Source organism: Pinus tabuliformis, chromosome 4_1 (genome assembly GCF_031772625.1).
Source record: "Pinus tabuliformis cultivar Carrire ecotype Pingquan chromosome 4_1, CPIR1, whole genome shotgun sequence".
Lineage (NCBI taxonomy): Eukaryota > Viridiplantae > Streptophyta > Pinopsida > Pinales > Pinaceae > Pinus > Pinus tabuliformis.
This window is the reverse complement of record NC_142303.1, coordinates 359,192,800-359,199,075: the sequence shown is the minus strand read 5'-3', so window position 1 is coordinate 359,199,075 and position 6,276 is coordinate 359,192,800.

The following is a 6,276-nucleotide window of genomic DNA, read 5'->3' as shown; positions in this document are numbered from 1 at the left end:
GAAATGACTATCACAAATGCTCATAACCAGAATGACCCCAAATGAGGGGGTTCCTCTCTATTTTATAGCCTCTACCTCTCACAATCCCTAGGCTCACTTTCTCCTGCGTGATCCCCTTCTTGCCATGTGTTCCTTCCCTCCTGCGCAGTCCCTCCATGTGTCTACATGGGCCCCATTTTTGCATCCCCCTTTCGCCCCCTTGGTTCCCCCCTTAAGTCACAATGTTGTGCTACCTAGGAAGTGACTTTTTATTCTAAAGTGAGTTATGTTCCCCCTTCCTCACTTTTTATTTACAAATAACTATAGAAAGCAAAAACGAACAAAATCGAATATTCCAATTAGCCATAGCTAATTAGGAATATAACACTTGCCACCTGTCGTTTTCATTTTACTCATGTCATAAGATTGCATATCAAGTAGATACCAAATGTAATAGAACAATGTACATTATACCTTCCTTCAATGGAAGAGTAGATCTCGACTATCATATAGTTCTTTCCAACCTACGGGTTAGCTCTCATTCATGAATTTGTATAACAACAAGATATATAAGTGATCTTTAATCATCATGTTATTAAGTCTAGTATCCATGTGTCAATCTTGTAGTTCATACTGGAAATAAATCATAAATTCACTAAGTCATTCATTTAAACAAATCATATCCACTTGAGCCATATATGAAACAACATAATTATGATAAGTCACGCACTAGATAACTCATCACTAAGTGAGTCATATATTTAGGCCATACATCAACCATTTCCATCATCAATACCAAATCCATCAATTGATTTATATAAGTAGTTTCATGTGTCCAACCAAATGCATCAATATTACATAATGTTCATAAATAAATAACATGGAACTGCAAAATAGAACCTTAACATAGGTAGTTGTCTAAGTAAAAAAAAAATGGGCATCACAGATGCTCAAAAAGTGAGGGGTAGTCCCGACGTATAGTCTCTACATCCTCCCAGGTAGCAGATCTTGGGCTATACTTGTCCCACTGGACCTTAACTTGGTCCACCGTGTGACGTCTGAGCTTTCTAACTCTACGGTCCAATATGCGTAATGGTTCGGCCACTACGGTTCCCATGTCCAAGACCTACAATTCCCTCCAATCCAGTTTGTGAGATTCATCAGAATCATAATGTCGTAAAACAGATACATGAAAAACATCATGAGTTTTATGTAAATGGTGTGGCAGTACAAGACGATAGGCAACTGGTCCAATCTTCTCCTTGATCCTAAAAGGTCCTACGAACCGAGGTGACAATTTCGTCCCCTTCCCAAATCGAATGGTGCTTTTGTTGGGTCGGATACGAATAAACACTTGGTCCCCTACTTCATAACTGCGATCAATCCTATGTGAATCAGCATAAATCTTCTATCTATCTTGTGCTTCCTTTAACCTTTGTAAAATTTGCTTTACCTATTCCTCCATTTCCTGAACTAATTCCGGGCTAACTATTACTCGGTCCTCCAACTTTTCCCAACTCAATGACATCCTACATGGCCTTCCATATAGAGCTTGATAAGGAGGCATCCTGATTGAACTGTGGTAATTTTATTATAGGCAAACTCTACCAATGCTAAGTACGTTTCCCACTGAGTTTGATTATCCATGACGTACATCCTAAGCATGTCTTCCAGAACCTGATTTACTCTTTCAGTCTGCCCATCTGTTTCTGGATGATATGCAGTGATCAGGTTCAACTGAGTCCCTAGTGCTGATTGCAAACTTGTCCAAAACCTACATGTAAATCGAGAGTCTCTATCAGAAATGATCTTTCTGGGTAACCCGTGTAGTCGAATAACTTCACTTATAAACACTTGTGCCACATCAGTAACATCATAAGTGTCTCTTACTAGAATGAAATGGGCACTTTTGGTCAATTTATCAACTATAACCAATATATCATTGTGCCTCTGTGAAGTGAGTGGAAAACCCACAACAAAATCCATGGAAATTACCTCCCATTTAGATATAGGGATGTCATGTGGTTGTAGGAGTCCTGCTGGATGGCAATGATCAGCCTTCACTCATTGACATTCAAGACATTTGGCGACAAACTGGACTATGTCGTGCTTCATGCCTACCCAAAAGAAGAGTTTCTTCATGTCTGCGTACATCTTCTTTACTCCAGGATGTGCACAATAGAGTGCTCTATGTGACTCTTCGAGGATGGTTCTTCTTATACCCCCTTCCTTAGGTATGTACATTCTCCCTTGAAATCTCAATAGCCCATCTGGTTCAAGGACATATCCCTCAAACTTTGGTTCTATCTGCTTCCCACTCTGGAGTGTTGAGATGACCTTTAGATACCAACTATCTTCAAAGAGTTTCTCCAACACACGTTCCCTTAAATTTACCTTTAAGGCTACTAGGGAGAAGGTTCGTGGTCTCCTACTTAGTGCATCCGCCACCACATTCTCCTTTCCCTTGATGTATGAGATCTCAAAATCATACTCACTCATGAATTCACTCCACCACCTTTGTCTGGCATTCAAATCTCTTTGAGTGAAGAGATGCTTCAAGATTTGATGATTTGTTCTTAACTCAAATCTTCTCCTAATGAGGTAGTGTCTCCATAGTTTCAAGGCTAACATCATTACTAATTCTAATTCATGGGTAGCATACAACTCTTCATGTTTCTTCAATTTTCTAGATGCATAAGCTATTACTCCGCATTCTTGCATCAATACTGCACCCAATCCTTGCATCGAACCATCGGTGCAGACAGTGAAGTCTTTTTCCATGTCTGGTACTCGAAGGATCAGTGCACTAGTTAGTAACCTCTTTAGTTCTGTGGTGATGGGTTTTGCAATCCTTGAAAACCCTTCCACAAACCTGCAATAATACCCTACTAGCCCCATAAAACTACATACCTCATGGGAATTTTTTGGTACTCGCCAATCCATTATGGCCTTCACCTTTTCCAGGTCAACTGAAATCCCTTCTCCTGAAATGATGTACCCAAGGTAATGAGCTTTCTTTTGAAAGAAGGAACATTTTGACAATTTTCCATACAATTGATTTTCCCTTAAGCAAGTCAAGACAACCCTTAGGTGCTTTTCATGCTCCTTTTCATTCTTGGAATACACAAGAATGTTGTCAAGAAAGACTTGCACAAATTGGTCCAAATACTTCCTGAACACACATTAATGAGGCTCATGAACATTGCTGATGCATTGGTTAAACCAAATGGAACAAATATGAACTCATAGTGCCCAAACCGAGTTCGAAATGCAGTTTTTGAGATGTCCTCTTCCTTAATCCTCAATTAGTGGTATCCAAATCATAGATCAATCTTTGAGAGAACTATTGCTCCTTTCATTTGATCAAATAGGTCATCTATTCGAGGTATTGGGTACCTATTCTTTATTGTGGCTTTATTTAAGTCCCTATAATCTATGCATAGCCACAAGGAACCATCCTTATTCTTGACAAAAATCATTGGTGCACCCTAAGGTGAAATACTAGGTTTCATAAATACCAAGTCTAAGATATCTTTTAACTGCATCTGCGACTCACAAATTTCTGGAGTTGTCATCCTATAAGGTGTCTTAGATATTGGTTCAGCACCAAGTTTTAGGTCGATTGTGAAATCAATCTCCCTTACAGGAGGTAATCCAGGCAATTCCTTAGGAAAAGCATCCTTGAATTATGACAAAATTGGATGTTGATCTAGGAAGGGTCCTTTCTGGTCACTTACAGCCTCGACCACATATAGCTTGCAACCTTGTTGGAGACAATGCTTTACCTTCATCATGGATATGGATCGTAGCGACACTCCCCTCTTGATTCCAAAAATCTCAATTGGCCTACCCTCATCATCTAAACAAAACACCTTCTTCTTGAAACAGTCTACTAAAGTTCGATGAGCTTCTAGCCAGTCCATTCCAATAATTACATCATACGTCCCCAATGTTGTGATGTATGCCTTCAACTTAGTCATACACACCCCGAGGTTTACTTGACATTGGTCAACACTAGGTCCTACTACTTGTTTTATCCCAGAATCCATCTCAACTTGTTTAAAGTCATCATGCTCATAGGCTGCCAACCCACATTTTTCTAATGCAACTGGTGAAATGAAACTATATGTAGCACCAGAATCAAACAAAATTTTAACTTTTACTTTGTTTATCATACCTGAGGTTTCTACCACGACAGACTGGTGTTCAACTTGTTGGTTATCAACTACTGCATAGATTCGATGGTGGCTACTTGCCCCCCCACTGGTGCTTTTCCTTCTCTACGGTTGTTACCAGCTTGTAACTCAGGGCAGTCCTGCTAGTAATGAGGTCCTCTACATCCCCAACAAGTGATGTGTGGTAGACTTTGAACCGAATGTTGTGGAGTTCTTTGGAAAGAGTACCTTCCCCTAGTACCCTTGCCCCCACTTGTTGCTCCTTGCGTATGACTTTGATTTGTACATGCCTTTGAAGCTGTGGGTGAAGCTGCACTAGTAACCATTGAAATCCCCACTATTGGTGCTCTAGGTACAACCATGTTTCCATATGGTGATGGCCTCAGATTTCCTCCCCTGGGGAAGGTATGAGGGGCCTTCCCCATAAACCCTGGTTGGCGTGGAAAAATGGCTTTGCCTCCACCTTTTAAGTCTAAGTGTTCTTCGACATAATGAGCCTGTTCTACAGCTTCTGCAACTGAGGATGGTTTCCACATCCGCACCATTTCCCTAATCTTAGGGTTCAATCCATAAATAAAACAATCTGCTTGGCACTGGTTAGTATCCATGTAGGAGACATACTTGACCAATTCCATGAATCGAATTTCATATTCTTCTACTGTACGATTTCCCTGTACCAGGGCATGGAAGGCTCCTACCTATTGTTCTTCATAATATGCTAGTAGGTACATTTTCCTGAATCTCTCCTCAAATAATTCCCAAGTAACTGTGTATGGAGTGAGGTGTAGTTGATGCTCCAAGTTACCCCACCAATTCAGAGCACTATCTTTGAGTTGGAATATTGCTATTTTAACTTTTTAATTGAAATTGTAATCCCTTAATCCGAAGCACCCTCTCATTCCTTCTAACCAAGATTCTGCACGTTCACTGGCATGGCCTCCTGCAAACTCCAGGAGCTTAATCTTCTGGAGCTCCCTAGTAATGTCCTCGATTGGAGGTCCTCTATCAGAGTATCTTGATCCCTCGAGATTTCCTTACCCAGAGGGAGGGTGCTCCATTTCCACTTCATTTGTTTAGCGCCCTTTTAAGGTCTCATTAATTGCTTCTAAGGAACACAAGATGAGAGTCAACTCCGGTGAAGGTGATGGGTTATTCATAGGATGTCCTTGTAATGAATCTCCTTGACCTTGATTTCTTCACATCCTCACCATTTTGAATTGTTGAAATATATGTATGATACATAAGACTTATTAGCACAACTTAGTACCTCCTCAATTCTTACTAGGCTCACACATGTTTTGCATAATGATAGATGAAAATTTTCCTTTTGTTATACTTGTAAACAACTATTTCTAATATAGAGATGATAACTGTTGGTCTACTAAATCCTCCCCCATTGCTATCTAACCAAGTGCTACCACGCATTGCTAGTCACCCTCAAATATCCTTAGATATCCCGAAACAATCATACTAAATCCATCTTATTCATTTTGAGCATTCACATAAACATTAACTTACATTATTATAACTAGGTGCCCTTTTTAAATTCCATCAACAATGTTAGATTAGTTTTCAAAGTGGATGCCTAGCTGTCTTAATCAACTCAATATTGACATTATTGTTAGATGTATACTATCCAATTCATGTATATAGAATGGCTAGTGCTACATGCTTTTAAGATAATAGTGTCATATATTGTATGTGATTCTAACATACCAATCTATTGTTGTTCACATTTGACAACTTCAATGTATTAAAATCTACTGAGAGAAAAGAGAATTATTTGTTTTGCAATGCATTGGATTCCATATTATATGAGTATATTTTAGAGTATGAATGAGACCATTTACCAAATTCCTCTAGTTACAAGGAGGAAAACATTAACATCCCAAAAATTTAAACTCCATTACCATGTCAATGCCATTGCATTCTGTACTCTTTATCCTCAACTCTAACTAATTTAAACTCACAAAATGCATAGTTTATAATGAACCTAATGCTTCAAGGAAGCCATCAGCGTCTTTCATGAATGAGGACTCCTATTCGATCCAAATGCATATGACAAGGTTCTAAAGAGATGCATTTTATTAAATAATTTGTCAAGCAATGATGTGTACATACT